The sequence below is a fragment of the Eurosta solidaginis genome, unplaced genomic scaffold (genome assembly GCF_040869045.1).
Source record: "Eurosta solidaginis isolate ZX-2024a unplaced genomic scaffold, ASM4086904v1 ctg00001023.1, whole genome shotgun sequence".
Taxonomy (NCBI): domain Eukaryota; kingdom Metazoa; phylum Arthropoda; class Insecta; order Diptera; family Tephritidae; genus Eurosta; species Eurosta solidaginis.
The window spans coordinates 477,183-499,774 of NW_027136934.1; the positions used below are offsets into that span (position 1 = coordinate 477,183).

A 22,592-nucleotide genomic window follows, 5' to 3' on the forward strand; every position below is an offset into this window, starting at 1 on the left:
CCAAATGCTTAAGTATATAGCATATATTGTTGTCTGAAAAAATCATAGAGATCGGTTGTATATATAGTATATATCTCATACAACAGATTGTTCAGATAAGAAACTTTGCGCAATTTCTGCCCCGTTTTAACAGCTAGAAGCTTCAAATTTCACAAAATGCTTACGTATATAGCATATATTGTTGTCTGAAAAAATCAAAGAGATCGGTGGTATATATATTATATACTTCATATAAACTCGCATTTTGGCCCCTTTTTTACGGCTAGAAGCTTCAAAATTCATCAAATTTCATCAAATAGTTACGTTTACGTCATATATTTTTGAAATACGTGATTCGTAGTCATAGTTTTTACATGCAGACCACAAAAAACGCGAAGCTTTGCATCCTCACACAGATTATCTACCTATTTTTTATTTTATATTTATCTTAAAAATCGTTAAGGTGTGCAGATCTGTTCACTATATATTTCTTATCTTATACATCCGATTATTCGGAGATTACGAACGGGATAAGATTATTGTTCAGCCCCATTCATGAAAGGTATGAAGTCTTCGGCACAGCCGAAGACAGTCCCGTTCTTACTTGTTTTTATTTATTAATATCTCTAATTCTTGTTTTTATTTTCAATATTTTTTATACTCAGTTGAGCAGAGCTCACAGAGTATATTAAGTTTGATTGGATAACGGTTGGTTGTACATATATAAAGGAATCGAGATAGATATAGACTTCCATATATCAAAATAATCAGGATCGAAAAAAAATTTGATTGAGCCATGTCCGTCCGTCCGTCCGTCCGTCCGTTAACACGATAACTTGAGTAAATCTTGAGGTATCTTGATGAAATTTGGTATGTAGGTTCCTGAGCACTCATCTCAGATCGCTATTTAAAATGAACGATATCGGACTATAACCACGCCTACTTTTTCGATATCGAAAATTTCGAAAAACCGAAAAAGTGCGATAATTCATTACAAAAGACCGATAAAGCGACGAAACTTGGTAGATGAGTTGAAATTATGACGCAAAATAGAAAATTAGTAAAATCTTGGACAATGGGCGTGGCACCGCCCACTTTTAAAATAAGGTAATTTAAAAGTTTTGCAAGCCGTAATTTGGCAGTCGTTGAAGATATCATGATGAAATTTGGCAGGAACGTTACCCTTATTACTATATGTACGTTTAATAAAAATTAGCAAAATCGGAGAAGGACCACGCCCACTTTTAAAAAAAAAATTTTTTTAAAGTAAAATTTTAACAAAAAATTTAATATCTTTACAGTATATAAGTAAATTATGTCAAGATTGAACTCCAGTAATGATATGGTGCAACAAAATACAAAAATAAAAGAAAATTTAAAAATGGGCGTGGCTCCGCCTTTTTTCATTTAATTTGTCTAGGATACTTTTAACGCCATAAGTCAAACAAAAATTAACCACTCCTTTTGAAATTTGGTAAGGGCATAGATTTTATGGCGCTAACTGTTTTCTGTGAAAATGGGCGAAATCGGTTGATGCCACGCCCAGTTTTTATACACAGTCGTCCGTCTGTCCTTCCGCATGGCCGTTAACACGATAACTTGAGCAAAAATCGATATATCTTTACTAAACTCAGTTCACGTACTTATCTGAACTCACTTTATCTTGGTATGAAAAATGAACGAAATCCGACTATGACCACGCCCACTTTTTCCATATCGAAAATTACGAAAAATGAAAAAATGCCATAATTCTATACCAAATACGAAAAAAGGGATGAAATATGGTAAGGTAATTGGATTGTTTTATTGAAAGAAAATGAAAAAGTTATGCAGGGCGAAATAAAAAACCTTTAAAATCTTGGCAGGTATTACATATATAAATAAATTAGCGGTATCCAACAGATGATGTTCTGGGTCACCCTGGTCCACACTTTGGTCGATATCTGGAAAACGCCTTCACATATACAACTACCACCACTCCCTTTTAAAACTCTCATTAATACCTTTAAATTGATACCCATATCGTACAAACTCATTCTAGAGTCACCCCTGGTCCACCTTTATGGCGATATCTCGAAAAGGCGTCCACCTATAGAACTAAGGCCCACTCCCTCTTAAAATACTCATTAACTCCTTTCGTTTGATACCCATATTGTACAAACAAATTCTAGGGTCACCCCTGGTCCACCTCTATGGCGATATCTCGAAATGGCGTCCACCTATACAACAACCACCACTCCCTTTTAAAACTCTCATTAACACCTTTCGTTTGATGCCCATATTGTACAAACAAATTCTAGGGTCACCCCTGGCCCACCTTTATGGCGATATCTCGAAACGGCGTCCACCTATAGAACTAAGGCCCACTCCCTTTTAAAATACTCATTAACACCTTTCGTTTGATGCCCATATTGTGCAAACAAATTCTAGGGTCACCCCTGGTCCACCTTTATGGCGATATCTCGAAACGGCGTCCACCTATGGAACTAAGGATTACTCCCTTTTAAAATGCTCATTAACACCTTTCATTTCATACCAATATCGTACAAACATATTTTAAAGTCACCCCTAGTCCACCTTTATGGCAATATCTCGAAAAGGCGTCCACCTATAGAACTAAGGCCCACTCCCTCTTTAAATACTCATTAACTCCTTTCGTTTGATACCCATATTGTACAAACAAATTCTAGGGTCACCCCTGGTCCACCTCTATGGCGATATCTCGAAATGGCGTCCACCTATACAACAACCACCACTCCCTTTCAAAACCCTCATTAATACCTTTAATTTGATACCCATATCGGACAAACACATTCTAGAGTCACCACTGGTCCACCTTTATGGCGATATTTCGAAACGGCGTCCACCTATAGAACTAAGGCCCACTCCCTTTTAAAATACTCACTAACACCTTTCGTTTGATACCCATATTGTACAAACAAATTCTAGGGTCACCCCTGGTCCACCTTTATGGCGATATCTCGAAAATACGACCACCTATACAACAACCACCACTCCCTTTTAAAACTCTCATTAACACCTTTCGTTTGATGCCTATATTGTACAAACAAATTCTAGGGTCACCCCTGGCCCACCTTTATGGCGATATCTCGAAACGGCGTCCACCTATGGAACTAAGGATTACTGTCTTTTAAAATACTCATTAACACCTTTCATTTGATACCCATATCGTACAAACGCATTCTAGAGTCACCCCTGGTCCATCTTTACGGCGATATCTCGAAAAGGCGTCCATCTATAGTACTTAGGTCCACGCCCTTTTAAAATACTCATTAATACCTTTCATTTGATACCCATATCGTACAAACACATTCTAGAGTCACCACTGGTCCACCTTTATGGCGATATTTCGAAACGGCGTCCACCTATAGAACTAAGGCCCACTCCCTTTTAAAATACTCACTAACACCTTTCGTTTGATACCCATATTGTACAAACAAATTCTAGGGTCACCCCTGGTCCACCTTTATGGCGATATCTCGAAAATACGACCACCTATACAACAACCGCCACTCCCTTTTAAAACTCTCATTAACACCTTTCGTTTGATGCCTATATTGTACAAACAAATTCTAGGGTCACCCCTGATCCACCTTTATGGCTATATCCCTAAATGGCGTCCACCTATAGAACTATGGCCCACTCCCTCATAAAATACTCTTTAATGCCTTTCATTTGATACACATGTCATACAAACACATTCCAGGGTTTCCCTCGGTTCATTTTCCTACATGGTTATTTTCCCTTATGTTGTCACCATAGCTCTCAACTGAGTATGTAATGTTCGGTTACACCCGAACTTAACCTTCCTTACTTGTTGTTTATTTTTTTATTAAAATAGTTTTGTTTAACAAAATTACCGGCATTATTGTTGTGCGAATATTTGTACAGTAATCGTTTCATACAGTAATGGATGCTTTAGAAAATTATAAGTAGTAAGAAATGTACGGTCACGATGAAGAGGCGGATGATGCTTAAGGTTTTTTTGGTATACAGAAGGCTCAAAATGCTGCTGACATATTCCCAAGTTAAATTTAATTTTTATTAAAAAAGTAATGTTGAATTTGTCTGTATATAAAGTGCTTTTTGTTTCGGTAGTAAAACTTAGCACTTGAAATTATTCGCGTACTTCTCCTACACCGTTTTAAAATCAAACCGATTTACATCACTTGCACTGCGCCGCTTTTATGCTCTCACTTGCCGCGTTCGCCTTTTTCTCGCAGGGAGTAGACTTTTCGTGAATATCCCACTCGACTAGTTGCCTATTTACATTTATGCGCTGTTTGTTTCTATGCACATGTGTGTGTATCCTCTACCTATCTCTTAGCTGCAGTTTACATTTGTACGTATCTGTTTGCTGGCTCATCTGCTTACATTCTGTTGTGGTTGTGCAGCGATTATTTTCCAGCTGCATAGTGACGTGTCGAGCAGCTAATATTCGCTTGGTTGTGGGGAGCTAATAAGATGCAGCTCTTATTAATTGGCTGGTTATCTTTAGTTTTTACAATGCAAGAGCAATGAAAAGAATCTTTTGATGCGTTTTTCTGCTTGTGGATGATAACTGACTGAAAAATCAGTGTTGATAGTTCTTCCCATTCCCACACTCTTCCAAACCCCCCAAAGAAAATTTAATCTCCATATGGACTGCTGGTCAAATTCAACTTATTTTAAGAAAGTCATTTTTTTTGGAAAATTTTAGGTTATTATTTTTAAAATTTTATGTTTAAACGTCATTTTGGGCATATACTATAAATTAACTTATTACTGGGGTCATATTTGAACCGTGGAACTTCAATGATATGTCAGTTAACTAACTATGAAAAGCTTATGAAGTTTAATATTGAGCTCACTAAAAATATGTGAAAGCTAAATAAAATAAACAGCATTCCCAAGCTTTGAATGGGACGGATACCATGACACAGTGGAATGTCTTCCTCTATCATTTAAAACACAGTTTTCTACTTTCAGCATCCAAAAAATTTCTATTGCCTCCAACAACACTCTACCTTAGGGATTGCATCAGCTTACGTGACATAAAATATCGTTTCACAATATGTACGCTAAAAAAGCTGAACCTAGCTGATTGTCCAATCAATTATGATGAACATTTGACAAAATATGATTTTCCAGTATTGGAAAGTTTAGCACTCAGCTGACAACCAAATATTCAATGGCGCAAATTATTTGGTAAATTAAAAGCGCTAAAAACCTCTACACTTGAAGGAATAGATAAAGTCAACGCGAGTTCGGGGAGCGCATATCGAGCTGGACATGACCTTCAAGAGTATCTGGCTACACTCGCGCAAGTACAGAATATAAAAGAAATTAATTTTGGTGGAATACCCAATGAATTTGATATAAGTATCTTGAAGAATATGAAGAACAGAAAGCTGAGTTTTCCATTCGCATAGATGTTGCTACTATCATCTACATTAGGGCGTGTCGATTTAAAAATCGCTCATTGCTCTGTGAAAATCGTATTCTAGGGATCAAAGTAAGAAACTTTGCCGAAGGAACCATACCTCTAAAACGAATTCTGATGTCCCCCCTTTGGGTCGAACTTTTGGGTAGGGGCAATTTCAACTCTACCTGCTGTGTCTTGTGGTGGCTTAAAAAAAACAACAGAAGCAATTTTACGATCTGCAATTGTGTCACAGTGATACCTTCATTTTTTAAAACATTTGAATAAAAAATCCACACAACTATGTTTACGACATGCAAATGCATCACAGTGATGCCTTGGTTTTAAAAGGTGGTTGTAAAAACGCTAATTTCTAATATTTTTTTTTAATTTCTTTTCTATTACTAAGTTAAATTCTTTTTTCCATTTACATATGTTCTGACTAAATAAATTTCTAAAGAGAAAAATAAACTCCAAAAAGAAAAAACATAGGCATTTCAAAGTGGAATTTTTCAAAATTTGCCCCAACGACCCAAAGGGGGGGACATCAGAATTCATTTTAGAGGTATGGTTCCTTCGGCAAAGTTTCTTATTTTGATCCCTAGAATATGATTTTCACAGAGCAATGGGCGATTTTTTTGCCTTCCCAGAAATCGACCCGGCCTAATCTACATAGATCATTTAATCTACACAATTTATACGTAGTACGCTTGGAGCATTCAGATCTCGTCACAAATACAGATATACTACAACTCATAATGAGCTGTTCAGCTTTATCGAAGATAACGTTGGATTATTGTCATGGTATAACAAAGGAATTCATATTCGAAGCTGCTGAGTTCTTACGAGAACGCGACAAAAAGCAACATCTAAAAGCACGGCTCAACCTAGAAATGTGTGGTTGTGCTGGTATCAACGAAGACATACACGAGGTATTTCGAAGACAGCCGAATAATATATTTATTGGAAGTTATAATGATGTTTAAAAATCCCAATTTTCTAAGGATCCCTTGTATGTAAAAGCTGATTCTGCCATGAGCTTAATTTTACTCTTCAAATGGAAACATCCGACGTCTAGTTATCGAAATGAGTAAGTATAAAGACGCACTGAAACAAACGTTTTTAAAAACGATCTGAATTGAGGATATAGGTGAAAACACGGAGGAGACCGAACCCGGAACCGAATCCGGAACTGACCTCGAAACCGAACCAAAAGCGGACCAGAACCGAATCCGCAGCCGAACCGGAAGCGAAAAAGAATCGAACCCGAAACCGGACCGGAGCCGAACCTGGACCCGAACCGCAACCAACACCGAACGGTGATCGAATCCGGAACCGAACCCGAAACAGGATGGAAGCCCGTAAGCGAAGCCAGAATCGGAACTGGACCGATTTGTTAAGGGCATGCTTATTGATGAGTTACTGACACGTTATCGATTTGTTATTGGAGTGTTATAAATAATTTATCGATAATAAAATCTTTCAATGATTTACTGGTTTTTAACAAAAATGTGATTGTTAACAAAAATGTGTCGATTTATTGAAAAACTAACCATATATATATATTACAAAAACTTGTCGACAAATTAGAGAAACGTTATCGGTTAGTTATCAAGACGGTATAGCTTTGTAAACAAGAGGTTGTCAGTTTGTTACAGAAGTTTTAGCAATTTCTTATCCGTGTTTTATTGATTTGTTATTTAAAACGTGTCGATTTGTTATCGAAGAGTTATAAATATGGTATCGTAAAGTTATAGATTTCTTATCAAAAGGTAATCGCTTTAATAATGGAAAGTTATCGATATTTTATCAGAGTGTTAGCAATTTCTGATAGGTGTTTTATTTATTTGTTTTTGAAAGTGTGTCGATTTGTCATCGAAGAGTTATCGATCTGGAATCGAAAAGTTATAGATTTCTTATAAAAAGGTAATTGATTTAATAATAAACAGTTATCGATATTTTATCAGAGTGTTAGCAGTTGCTTATCGACGTGTTAGCGACGACTCATTGGTTTGTTATGAAACAGATATCGATAAAGCTTCACTATAAATTCGATCACGTATCTGTCACCCAGATACAAAAGGCCAAGAAGAAATCAATAAGAAAACTAGAAGGAACTTTTTAGACAAAGACGCTTTTTATGAGGCGGACTATCAATCAACATAGCCATGAGGAAAATCTTAGTTGAAACAAGAAGAGCTCGATATTCGGGGAATTCCTCCGCTATGTCAATAAAGCAGTGTTGTACAATATGCAAATAAAGCTTTGATGGGTTCCACCAAATGGGTCCTTTATATGAACGAAAAAACTTGCGGTTCAGGGACCAGATAAGAGAGATGAGACGAACCAAAAGTTTTTAATGCCAATCACCCCATCCGTGCACCAGAGAGGCTACACGCTCTCAAACTGCTCTCGGGAGGTTAGAAGAGCAAGAATTTTTTTCAAATAGAAGTTTTAATGGCTAAGTATTATTTATCGAAGTAATCACACCTCCATAAATAAAATCAATCTTTGAATACTTATGGCCTTAGCTTACTTTTTCCTTCCCTTTCAGTCTCATCATCGCTTATCCACCACCGAAATCTATCGAAAACTCATTCACGGACCTGCCGCTCAGCGATTCGCCTATGTTTGCGAGGATTTCGAAAATGTCGCCATCGAAGAGAGTGTTACGTGTGGGAGTGCCTGCGCTCGCGATGTAAAGACTCTAGCTATTAGAGGCGGCAAACAAATTATAGTAACACTATGGACACATTCGGCCTACACTGAAAGAAATGGTGCTAGTAAAATCAACAAATCGGTTCTGTTGTTCCTGACTTAACGGAGATTCGGTGAAATTGATCGAATTATGGTTAATTCGACTGAGTTCTTTGTCAAGCGAACAAATTAGTTTGGTCATTTCATCAGAAGAGAAATTGTCTCTCTTGAGTTAACAAAATTTTGAAAATTGACAGATTCCTAATCAATTTAACTGATTTTTCTGTTAACACAACTGATCTTACCGGTCATTTCAACGACGATCAACTGTCAATACATGAGCAAATTTCCAAGAGAATTTTACGCTCTTTGCGCTCTTTACTTTTTACTTATGACGATGGTGCCACTTGTTAAAAAAAACACCAAAATAAGAAAACCATCAAATCGAAAAAAACACACAAAATGGGAAAACAATAAAAAACTAGTTTTTCAGTTATCAATACAAAACAAAGAAACCCTTTTTTGAATTTACTGTGCAAAAAATTATGAGATACCGGGACACCTATTTATCGGGTACAATTTTGCAACTTCTCGTCCAAGCGAAATGCAAAATTGCGCCCTCTTGTTTCAAAGCTTTGCTTGAACGAACAGGATTTTTCCAAAGTTTTTTTTTTTTTATTTAATTTTATTTTTTATCAGTCTACAAATTAAATAATCATACAGACCAAATATACAGACACTTAATTTAAAGAAATAATGTACGATATATGTAAATAAGATATGCAATATTTCAAAATAAACAGTATTTAATTAAACGCTTGACAATTTCAAATTAAAAACCCGAAAGTAAGCAGAAGTTAAACATAGTAAATGAACTCTTGTAAGCATCTCAAAAAGACCTCAAGCAGAGCACTCATGATGGAGCTGTTTTCCCAGAAGGGGTACACGGGAATTCACGAATTTGACGACGACGAGTTTTGTTCAAGTTTTTATGAATTTTCACTAACGCGAACGAATTTAATAAGATAATAAAAAAACATCCCCTTTTAATGTTGATGTTTCCGAAAAAATAAAAGTTTGAGTTGTTTTGGAATCCTTTCAACTTAAAGTGTTACGAAAATTAAACTTGCCGAATTACATGTAAAGCTACTCCACTGGTGAATTACCTTCCTGCGATTTCATTATTTACTTTTCTATAACTTATAAGTTCTCTTTTCAGAATGTTACGTCAACCATTTGTACTACATGTTTTGTTCGAAACAATCAAGTGTGGCAACTACATGCGAGAGAAGAAATTGAGAATGAGCTGAGCTGCAACTGAAAGAATTGAGAATCAGTTTTGTGACTACTATTTTCATTTCTATATTCATATGTATGTATATGTAGCAAGCATGCGTATTTATGTATTCACATATTTACGTATTTATATGGCGGCCGCCGTGGTGTGATGGTAGCATGCTCCGCCTACCACACCGAAGACCCTGGGTTCACACCCCGGAAAAGCAACATCAAAATTTTAGAAACAAGCTTTTTCAATTAGAAGAAAAATTTTCTAAGCGGGGTCGCCCCTCGGCAGTGTTCGGCAAGCACTCCGAGTGTATTTCTGTCATGAAATGCTCTCCGTGAAAACTCTTATGCCTTGCATATGCCGTTCGGAGTCGGCATAAAACAAATAGGTCGCGTCCCGCCAATTTTTAAGAAAGATTAAAAAGGAGCAGGAGCACGAATCTTATCACGCCTTACATTTATTTATTTATATGGCAACATAGGTACTTTCATACAAAGCTGTCGCAACAACTTTTTTTGTTCATTTGACTACTAAAACGGTCAGTTACGAATCAACGATTTGTGCGCAGTTGATTCAACACCTTGTTGCGTTGGATAAAAATTGACAAAAATTTCGGTTGAATTGACCCGTATTTCGGTTGATTTTAGAAGTCTTTTTCTTTCAGTGTATGTAAGGTCTTTACATACAGGCCAGTGCAACTTAGCTTTACCTCTAGGTTCATGGTTTTTGGATCTATAACTAGACACGATTTCGTTTGAAGAAGAACTGTGTTCCAGATGTGGGGTAGTTAGGTTTTAGTCTTTTTTATTTGCTAAGATTAGAGGGAATTGCCATGGTCGCCTAGCTCTTGTGGCGGTTTTCGTACTCTAGTCATGTTTTGGGGTTTATGGGTTTCGGTCCTTGAAACACATTTGGTTTTTATTAATGAATCTTAGCTCATATTCTTCGAATCTATATTTTAGTTAAAAACCTTATGTAGCCGAAATCGAAACTTGGTTTTACGTTCAGTTTGGTTTCTTTTTTGTTTTCCAACCTTTGGGGTTGATTTTTGGTATACTATTTTTTGTTTTTATTATTTCTGTGTTGTGATCTGTAGGTTTGCCGTATCTTAAATTGGTTCTTTCGAGTTGGCAGTTTGGCAGGTTTTCAGCTCAAAAAAAAAAAATCTCTTTGAAAAAGTTCGTCTGTTCAACCCATTTTTTAGATAAAACTGAACTCGACCTCGCAGAGTTTCGAACTCAAACGCAACTTTTTTGTTGTAGTTAGTGTGTGTTAATATGGAGAATGTTTGAGCATCGATATCCGGCATGATATATGTATTTACTGCTCAAAAACTAGCTAAAAGTGATAACTCCCAACATCGGCGGCCCAGGCGAAGACACTCGTCAAGTAATATCAAACGTAACCAGCTCGATAATATTATACGCAGCACCAGTATGGCACGGATATAAAATGGTCCACCAAAAAAATATAAAGCAGCCTACTGTATTACTGCTATACGAATAGCATGTGCTTATGGGGCGGTGTCCGACGATGCGATCCATGTTTTATCCAGGAAAATTCCAGTAGATCTACCCTCAGATGAAATGGCCGATCTGTATAGTAATGGAATCAGCCGACTATCTGAAGGTGCTAAGAAAAGCGCAAGATCACGAACAACAGTTAGGTGTCAAGAACGGTGGGAAGAATTGAGAAAATGGCGCTGGACCTTAATGCTAGTTCGGAATATACCGCAATGGTACGATAGAAAACACGGTGAACTAAATTACCCCCTCACACGGATACTGAGTGGGGATGGCCGCTTCAAAAAATATCTACATAAGCGTGGAATAGAGGGGGATCCTTTCTGTCCACACTGTCCCTCCGAATTGGAAAGCGCAGAATATGTAATATGAACATAAAAAACCAAGGACCTGTTCTTAAACCAACAACCTTGTACTTAAGCGGACACCATTTTCTCGAAAAGACAGCGGCTGGTCTTAAAATTTGAAAAAAATGTTCTATTAATGAGAACGATGTTCTTAAGTTAATTTCAAGAAACGGTACAATTCGTATGCACTACAATGTTAAATATAACATTGGGCACAAGCAATTGTAGTGGCCCAGCGGCTATGGTGTTGCGGTGGCACTCATTCAATTCCATTCACATATGCACAGGTAATTCTCAAGCTTGTTATGAAATGTTTTAAGTATATATTCATATTGCATCTTAGCCGATAACTTAACTTACCCATTATTAGTTTTACACGTCTAAGTGGCTTCATTTTTTTCTTTGTGTTTTATAACCTTCGGTGTTTGGCCTTTAGTCTATTGTTTCTTGTCAATGGTATATATATTATTATAAACCTTTGATTTTCAAAATTTTCTTAAGTTGATTATGCTATTTAATGCCGAGTCTCGGTTTTGTCAACCTTAAAACCCCTTTCAGTTATTTAACCAATCAATCAAACAATTTTCTCTACAGGCAAATATCTCGCAGAACTCATAAGCGTCGAGGAACTTCAACTCAAATGTTGTGAACATTTAAAACAATTTCATCTCGCCGACCTACTGAGTGTGCTACCACTAACGTCGCTCGATATACGCGGTACTTCAAATGCATTCGCATGCACACATCTCACCAATGAAATGTGGCTACATTGCGAAACGCTTAAGTCGCTCAAAATGGACTGGCATAATGAGCAAACAATAACAACATTACAAATCCTACAGACATTAGAAGATATTGAAGTGCGAAAGTCTCAACTCTCGTTTACATGCGCAACTTGCCAACGATTCGATGTGGCTGCGATTGAGAACGCGAGTCATATTTCGCAATTAGAACGCTGCATATGCTTGGAGCAAGCGCGTTTACAGAAACAATTTTTTCGCACTCTCATTGCACACACGCATATCACATGTTTAACAATTGAAGCGCAATTGCTGAGTAGAAATCTCAATTTCTTGCAACTCTTGCATCGCGTCATACATCTCAGTGTGATTGCTAAAAAAACAGAGTTGAACCTTTTTGCACAGCTCACCACTTTGAAATATTTGTTTTTATCGCATTTTCTTACTGTTTTGATGGCGTTATTCACATTGTAGGCAGATGTGTAAGATTAAACGAGATTCGACTGAAGGAATGTGTGGGTTTCTCCGATGTCGTCGCTTATAATCTCTTTGAAGTTCTGCAGCGCAGGCGTACACCAGATCAGCTGCCATTGAGTTTATACATGCTTAATACGAGCAATAACTCTAGTGATACGCTCAGTGAGGTGAGTAGAAAATAATTTATGCTTTGAGTTGAAATTTTTTTAATCTAAATTCATATTGCAGGAGAGTTCCAAAAATCTGGAAGATGAGGTAAACATTTTCTTTGATTTAATTCCTGTTTATTCATGTGACATTAATTAAGAATTTTTTCTCTTATCATCAAAATAATAGGTCAACCGCTTCGAGGATATTCAGGATTATATAAGAGTATTTTTTTTTTACGAAAATTAAAATTAACAGCGAACTCCTAAATAGAAACAATTTTAGAGTCATTATTGAAGAGGGCATAGATTTTTGGTTGGAAACAGGTCGGAGAGCAGACAATCATTAGATAAGAAATTCGAAAATGTACTGCCTTTTTAAAGTCTCATAGAAGTATTTAAATGGAGACCATCTGCCAAAATGATACGGGACATTTTAAACTGTTGTGAAGCTAACAGTAGCCAATGCTTCCTCAGTTGGGTGGCCGAAGAAAATGCAAAGAGCTTCAAAAATAAAACTAAGCAAGCTGCATCGCCTAGTTTTTATTGGCATAACAGGTGCGATGAGAACGTCTTGCCTTAGTGGGGAGGTATTACTTATTCTAATAGAGAAGACTTCCAAAAAAGTATCTCTTAGCTAAACACCGGAAACATATTAAGGCATATGAAAGTAATAATAAAAATCAAAGGACATCCTGAATTTGTACTACGTTATGCAATGGCACGCACGAAGAGAATCTCACGGAATTTTGAGGTGTTCATTGTGAACAGAACTCTTTCGGAAACAGGAAATTCATATGGTTACCCTGAATCGGACGTCTGGGTCATGGATGGGTTAAAATTGGATGGCGGAAAACGGAAGCTGGCTTCTATGAGCCGCACTTCAAGATATCGATACCAATGGGGTGCTAACTCACTATCTTTCAGGTAGAAATCCATACAATAAAAGCTTGCGGTAGATAATATTTTCGAAAAGGAGTATCGTTATTATGTCGGGCAGCCTTAAATCCCTTGCAGTCTTACTCAATATCCCTAAGCTAGTGGATGAATGCATTGGAATCTTGAATCATCTGGAAGTCAAACACAAGGTCCTGAGCATCAGGGCCAACCAGGGTGCCATATCAGTTTTCCATGGTCCAGAGCCTTTCTGTGGACTAACAAAAACATACACTAGGGAAGCCATAAGTGACTGGGTAATAACGCAATTCGAAGAAATAGAATGCCAGGGCCAAATACTCATACTCCCAGCTATAAGAATATCAGCCAAACTCATAAATCTAAGTAGCATGAACTCTCACTGGTTAGTAGAATAGGCCACTGCAGTCTAAGATATCACCGAATAAAGTTGAAAGGCAGCCGCCGTGGTGAGATGGTAGCGTGCTCTGTCTACAACACTGAAGATTCTGGGTTCAATTTCCGGGTGAAGCAACATGAAATGTTTAGAAAAAAGTTTTTTCAATAAGAAAAAAAGATTTTCTAAGCAGCGTCGCCCCTCGACAGTGATTTGATATACTTCTGCCATAAAAAGCTTCTCAGCAAAAACTCATCCACCTTGCAAATGTCGTTTTTAATCGACGTTAAACATAAAGGCCTCGTCCCACCAATTCGTAGGAAAAATGTAAAGGAGCATGACGCAAATTGGAAGGAAAGTTCGGCCTAAAATCTCTTCGGTGGTTATTGCGCCTTCCTTTTATTTATATAATGGAAAAAGCTGTGATCTGGAGTATAAAACGCTGGTTCACATTTTTTTTGCGAGTATTCCTCGTCCCTTCCTTCTAAAAAGGTGTATCTCTTCCTTCTTCTCGTCACGATAACGCTCCAATATCCCATGCCCGTACGCAGCGGGCCCTATAGGCAGCTCTTTTTTCCCGAGGCAGCGCGACATTCCTTTTTGTACTAGCTGCTTTCGCGTCCCCGCTGTAAACCTATGATCTCAGCAGCGGCCGCACAATAAGTTAGAAATATGCTCCCACTACTTGGCCACATCGTAAGGTCGAAGATTACACTAAGCAAATTAAAATTTAATAGAGGCGCACGCTCGCATTTCATAACTCAATGGCTTGACCACTTTATAACATTGGCATGAAATATAATAAATCGTTAGATATGTATTGACGAACAAGCAATAGGAGTAAAAATAGTAGAAGTTAACCAATGCAAATGTGTGAGCTACGAAGAAATAAAATAATTAAAAAAAAATTTTTAAGTTAAACGGTTTTATTGAAAACAATACTTATATAAAATAATAAAAATACGAAAAGCAAGAAAATAATTAGGTAGGTCCTAGGTACTAGTCATCACACTCTTTATCAATCTAGGGCGTTGATAAGAAAATTAAATAAAAGCGTTGGGTGCGTGAAATTTCTAAAAATGTGAGGCGTAGCATAACCTGATTAAGGTTCAGTTGGTTTTACTTATGACTATCAATAGAAATATGACGCGTCCAACGCTTTTATTTATTTATAAAACCGTTTAACTTAAAACATTTTTTTTAATTATTTTATTTTCAAGTTTTTAGTCTTTATTTAATTGCCTGTTATTTCTCATTCTATTTAGTTCATTTAGTGACTCATTATTACAAGGACTCTTTCCTGACAATTTGTAACAACCTAAGTCCTCAATACATAATCCTTCCAAAGACTTTACTCAACTCTGCGCCACGTATGCTTGTCCCTCCTCCAACTCCAAAATATTTTGATGTCACTTCTATTGGACGGTATGCAATATTTGTTCCAAATATGAGCCAAATCGGGCATCATAGGTCGCTTTCTATTCATGTATGTATTATGTGTTCCAAATATGGACCAAATCAAATCGGACCACAAATACGATTTTTGTGAATATCTCGATCCTTGCGCCAACTAGCGGCGATTTTTTTTGATAGGTCGCTTTCTATTCTTGTATGTATTATGTGTTCGAAGCATGAGCCCAGTCGGACCACAAATACGACTTTTGTGAATATCTCGATCCTTGCGCCACCTAGCGCGATTTTTTTCTTATTATTGCATTGTCATCGGGTTCTGAACTATATTCCAAGTTTCAAGCTTGTAGCTTATCGGGAAGTTACTTAAATTTCAATTACAAGATTCGTTCACAACGGCCGTGCATGCGGCTGTGCAGCCTGTCAACTCAAGCTAAATAAAACCGTTTAAAAAAGGTGAAAAGTGTGGTAGTATCTACATATGTGGTACGTGCTCATTTGAATGTTTCGAAACTTTATGTAAAAATATGTACGTACTACGATTTTGTGTCATATCTCCAGTAATTTTTCTTCTTTTTCTATTCTACCCATTGTTATAACAAAGCATTTCTATTGGTATGTCCTTTGACGATACCCATGCTGAAAATAAATATACAAAGCAATCAGTTAGGAAAATATGTGTGGCAAACACACAAAATACATACAATAATAGATTGAATGAGTGAGAGCACAATGCCACATATACATACGTAAATACCCATACACCTTTACACGGTCGAATGCACAGACATTTGTCTGATTGGATTGTGTTATCCTTTGTGCTTCTATTATGCAGCCAAACAAATATACGGGCATACAAATATAAAGGTGACACACTAGTATTTGGCCATAAATAATAAGCAGTGAACGCAGCATAAATACCATCGTAATAGACTCACACAATGCCAAATTGCTTACAAATGCTAACATTGTTAAGTCCTTGAAAAGGTCCTTAAATGCTCAGTTGGTTTTATGTCGAAATACGTTAAGGTAAACAAAACGGTAACTCAATGAGAAGTTATTAGCATTGATATCCTGCTCAAAAGGGTTGCGTATAGAATAAGATATGCTGATACAAAATAAAAGAAGAAACGTTTGGATAATGGGATCAGATTGATTAATAAAAATAAATGTAAGGCGAGATAACCTTCGAAGAGATTTTAGACCGAGCTTCTCTCCCAATTTGCGTCGTGCTCCTTTTTAATTTTTCCTTCAAATTGGCGTGACGGGACCTACTTGTTTTATGCCAACTCCGAACGGCATCTGCGAGGCAGATGGGATTTCACTGAGAGCTTTTCATAGCAGAAATACACTCGGAATTCTTGCCAAACTTTGCCGAGGGGCAACCACGCTTAGAAAAATGTTCTTCTAATTGAAAAACCTTATTTCTAAAATTTTGATTTTGCTTTGCCCGGGGTTTGAACCCAGGGCATTCGGTGTGGTAGGCGGAGCATGCTACCATCACACCACGGTGGCCAGATTGATTAACGATTTTATGAAATATTTGCTACTCAAGAATTTAATTTTGTCTTTTACATTGATTTATTTTTATTTAACGACAAATGAAGAACTTAGTTACAAACGATATTGAGATATAAGCACAAATCAAATTGATTTATTGAGTGTTTTTCGACGCGAGTGCTAAGAAATTGGTAAAGACAAAAACTAAAAATATAGAAATAATACACTAAAAAGATAAGACTGCCGCCTTTTTATTTAAGTTCTGAAATTAATTACCCAAAATTAAGTTACATGTTAAAGCTGAAGATTGAAATCTTAAAATTAGGATAAAGAATAACGGCAAATCAGGAGAAAACAAATTAATACAGAAGACCAATGACTTAAAATTAATTAAAATAGAAATGTAAATAATAATTATTTATTACTTATCATTACAAAACCAAAAATAAATTCTATAGACTATAGGCGTACGACTAAAAATCGATGAAAATAGACCAGTTGCTGAATACAAATAAATAAATATTGAGGGTATGGTACATAGATTAAATGCCAAGGACAGGCAACTACGACTGACTAAGAAGTTACTTCAGACTCCAAATTGATGAATAAATGCACAAGACTAAAGACTGAAAAGTTAACATTTACGACTGTACGAGCGTAAAGTTTAAAGACTAAAGCAAAGGCTAAACACTAAAGATTAAGACTTAAGCCAAAAAATTATTAACCTAATACTAAATACTAAACACTAAGGACTGAAGACTTAAAAATGGAGACTACAGAATAAATAATAAAGACAAACTGAGGACCAAAGGTCAAAGACTAAAGGCTAAAGAGTAAAGAATAAAAACTAAAGACTGAAGACTAACAAGTAAGGAAGGCTAAGTTCGGGTGTAACCGAACATTACATACTCAGTTGAGAGCTATGGAGACAAAATAAGGAAAATCACCATGTAGGAAAATGAACCTAGGGTAACCCTGGAATGTGGTTGTATGACATGTGTATCAAATGTAAGGTATTAAAGAGTATTTTAAGAGAGAGTAGGCCATAGTTCTATGGATGGACGCCATTTAGGGATATCGCCATAAAGGTGGACCAGGGCTGACTCTAGAATGTGTTTGTACGATATGGGTATCAAATGAAAGGTGATAATGAGTATTTTAAAAGGGAATGGGCTTTAGTTCTATAGGTGAACGCCTTTTCGAGAAATCGCCATAAAGGTGGACCAGGGGTGACTCTAGAAAATGTTTGTACGATATGGGTATCAAATGAAAGCTGTTAATGAATATTTTGAAAAGCAGTGATCCTTAGTTCCATAGGTGGACGCTGTTTCGAGATATCGCCATAAAGGTGGACCAGGGGTGTCTCTAGTTGTACGATATGGGAATCAAATGAAAGGTGTTACTTTTAAGAGGGAGTGGGCATTAGGTCTATAGGTGCACGCCTTTTCGAAATGTCGCCATAAAGGTGGACCAATGGTGACTCTAGAATGTTTGTACGATATGGGTATCAAACGAAAGGTGCTACTGAGCATTTTAAGAGGAAGTGGGCATGAGGTCTATAGGTGGACGCCTTTTCGAGGTATCGTCATTAGGGTGGGCCAGGGGTGACTCTAGAATGTGTTTGTACGATATGGGTAAAGGTGTTACTGATCATTTTAAGATGGAGTGGGCATTAGGTCTATAGGTGGACGCCTTTTCGAGATATCGCCATTAGGGTGAGCCAGGGGTGACTCTAGAATGTGTTTGTATGATATGGGTATCAAATGAAAGATGGTAATGAGTATTTTAAAAGGGAGTAATCCTTAGTTCTATAGGTGGACGCCTTTTCGAGATATCGCCATAAAGGTGGACCAATGGTGACTCTAGAATGTTTGTACGATATGGGTATCAAACGAAAGGTGCTACTGAGCATTTTAAGAGGAAGTGGGCATGAGGTCTATAGGTGGACGCCTTTTCGAGGTATCGTCATTAGGGTGGGCCAGGGGTGACTCTAGAATGTGTTTGTACGATATGGGTAAAGGTGTTACTGATCATTTTAAGATGGAGTGGGCATTAGGTCTATAGGTGGACGCCTTTTCGAGATATCGCCATTAGGGTGAGCCAGGGGTGACTCTAGAATGTTTGTACGATATGGGTATCAAACGAAAGGTGTTACTGAGCATTTTAAGAGGGAGTGGGCATTAGGTCTATAGGTGGACGCCTTTTCGAGATATCGCCATTAGGGTGGGAAAGGGGTGACTCTAGAATGTTTTTGTACGATATGGGTATCAAATGAAAGGTGGTAATGAGTATTTTAAAAGGGAGTAATCCTTAGTTCTATAGGTGGACGCCTTTTCGAGATATCGCCATAAACGTGGACCAAGGGTGACTCTAGAATGTTTGTACGATATGGATATCAAACGAAAGGTGTTACTGAGCATTTTAAGAGGGAGTGGGCATTAGGTCTATAGGTGGACGCCTTTTCGAGATATCGCCATTAGGGTGGGCCAGGGGTGACTCTAGAATGTTTGTACGATATGGGTATCAAACGAAAGGTGTTACTGAGCATTTTAAGAGGGAGTGGGCATTAGGTCTATAGGTGGACGCCTTTTCGAGATATCGCCATTAGGGTGGGCCAGGGTGACTCTAGAATGTGTTTGTACGATATGGGTTTCAAATGAAAGGTGGTAATGAGTATTTTAAAAGGGAGTAATCCTTAGTTCTATAGGTGGACGCCTTTTCGAGATATCGCCATAAAGGTGGACCAAGGGTGACTCTACAATGTTTGTACGATATGGATATCAAACGAAAGGTGTTACTGAGCATTTTAAGAGGGAGTGGGCATTAGGTCTATATGTGGACGCCTTTTCGAGATATCGCCATTAGGGTGGGCCAGGGGTGACTCTAGAATATTTGTACGATATGGGTATCAAACGAAAGGTGTTACTGAGCATTTTAAGAGGGAGTGGGCATTAGGTCTATAGGAGGACGCCTTTTCGAGATATCGCCATTAGGGTGGGCCAGGGGTGACTCTAGAATGTTTGTACGATATGGGTATCAAACGAAAGATGTTACTGAGCATTTTAAGAGGGAGGGGACATTAGGTATATAGGTGGTCGCCTTTTCGAGATATCGCCATTAGGGTGGGCCAGGGGTGACTCTAGAATGTTTGTACGATATGGGTATCAAACGAAAGGTGTTACTGAGCATTTTAAGAGGGAGTGGGCATTAGGTCTATAGGTGGACGCCTTTTCGAGATATCGCCATTAGGGTGGGCCAGGGGTGACTCTAGAATATTTGTACGATATGGGTATCAAACGAAAGGTGTTACTGAGCATTTTAAGAGGGAGTGGGCATTAGGTCTATAGGTGGACGCCTTTTCGAGATATCGCCATTAGGGTGGGCCAGGGGTGACTCTAGAATGTGTTTGTACGATATGGGTATCAAATGAAAGGTGGTAATGAGTATTTTAAAAGGGAGTAATCCTTAGTTCTATAGGTGGACGCCTTTTCGAGATGTCGCCATAAAGGTCGACCAAGGGTGAATCTAGAATGTTTGTACGTTATGGGTATCAAATGAAAGGTGGTAATGAGTATTTTAAAAGGGAGTAATCCTTAGTTCTATAGGTGGACGCCTTTTCGAGATGTCGCCATAAAGGCGGACCAAGGGTGACTCTAGAATGTTTGTACGATATGGATATCAAATGAATGGTGTTACTGAGCATTTTAAGAGGGAGTGGGCATTAAGTCTATAGGTGGACGCCTTTTCGTGATATCGCCATTAGGGTGGGCCAGGGGTGACTCTAGAAAGTATTTGTACGATATGGGTATCAAACGAAAGGTGTTACTGAGAATTTTAAGAGGGAGTGGGCATTAGGTCTATAGGTGGACGCCTTTTCGAGATATCGCCATTAGGGCGGGCCAGGGGTGACCTTAGAAGGTTTGTACGATATGGGTATCAAACGAAAGGTGTTACTAAGCATTTTAAAAGGGAGTGGGCATTAGGTCTATAGGTGGACGCCTTTTCGAGATATCGCAATTAGGGTGGGCCAAGGGTGACTCTAGAATGTGTTTGTACGATATGGGTATCAAATGAAAGGTGGTAATGAGTATTTTAAAAGGAAGTAATCCTTAGTTCTATAGGTAGACGCCTTTTCGAGATATCGCCATAAAGGTGGACCAAGGGTGACTCTAGAATGTTTGTACGATATGGGTATCAAACGAAAGGTGTTACTGAGCATTTTAAGAGGGAGTGGGCATTAGGTCTATAGGTGGACGCCTTTTCGAGATATCGCCATTAGGGTGGGCCAGGGTGACTCTAGAATGTGTTTGTACGATATGGGTATCAAATGAAAGGTGGTAGTGAGTATTTTAAAAGGGAGTAATCCTTAGTTCTATAGGTGGACGCCTTTTCGAGATATCGTCATTAGGGTGGGCCAGGGGTGACTCTAGAATGTGTTTGTACGATATGGGTATCAAACGAAAGGTGTTACTGAGCATTTTAAGAGGGAGTGGGCATTAGGTCTATAGGTGGACGCCTTTTCGAGATATCGCCATTAGGGCGGGCCAGGGGTGACCTTAGAAGGTTTGTACGATATGGGTATCAAACGAAAGGTGTTACTAAGCATTTTAAAAGGGAGTGGGCATTAGGTCTATAGGTGGACGCCTTTTCGAGATATCGCAATTAGGGTGGGCCAAGGGTGACTCTAGAATGTGTTTGTACGATATGGGTATCAAATGAAAGGTGGTAATGAGTATTTTAAAAGGAAGTAATCCTTAGTTCTATAGGTAGACGCCTTTTCGAGATATCGCCATAAAGGTGGACCAAGGGTGACTCTAGAATGTTTGTACGATATGGGTATCAAACGAAAGGTGTTACTGAGCATTTTAAGAGGGAGTGGGCATTAGGTCTATAGGTGGACGCCTTTTCGAGATATCGCCATTAGGGTGGGCCAGGGTGACTCTAGAATGTGTTTGTACGATATGGGTATCAAATGAAAGGTGGTAGTGAGTATTTTAAAAGGGAGTAATCCTTAGTTCTATAGGTGGACGCCTTTTAGAGATATCGCCATAAAGGTGGACCAAGGGTGACTCTAGAATGTTTGTACGATATGGGTATCAAACGAAAGGTGTTACTGAGCGTTTTAAGAGGGAGTGGGCATTAGGTCTATAGGTGGACGCCTTTTCGAGATATCGCCATTAGGGTGGGCCAGGGGTGACTCTAGAATGTTTGTACGATATGGGTATCAAACGAAAGGTGTTACTGAGCATTTTAAGAGGGAGTGGACATTAGGTCTATAGGTGGACGCCTTTTAGAGATATCGCCATTAGGGTGGGCCAGGGGTGACTCTAGAATGTTTGTACGATATGGGTATCAAACGAAAGGTGTTACTGAGCATTTTAAGAGGGAGTGGGCATTAGGTCTATAGGTGGACGCCTTTTCGAGATATCGCCATTAGGGTGGGCCAGGGGTGACTCTAGAATGTTTGTACGGTATGGGTATCAAATGAAAGGTGTTAATGAGTATTTTAAAAGGGCGTGGAGCTTAGTTCCATAGGTGGACGCTTTTTCGAGATATCGCCATAAAGGTGGACCAGGGGTGACTATATAGTGTGTTTGTACGATATGGGTATCAAATTAAAGGTATTAATGAGAGTTTTAAAAGGGAGTGGTGGTAGTTGTATATGTGAAGGCGTTTTCCAGATATCGACCAAAATGTGGACCAGGGTGACCCAGAATATCATCTGTTGGATACCGCTAATTTATTTATATATGTAATACCTGCCAAGATTTT

General features: G+C 38.1%; 1 pseudogene; it reads left to right on the forward strand.

Annotated features, from left to right (window-relative positions):
- The window catches only part of LOC137235825 (uncharacterized), a 32,053-nt pseudogene extending 19,274 nt beyond the window's left edge, over positions 1 to 12,779 (forward strand).
- Positions 12,780 to 22,592: the final 9,813 nt, after the last annotated feature.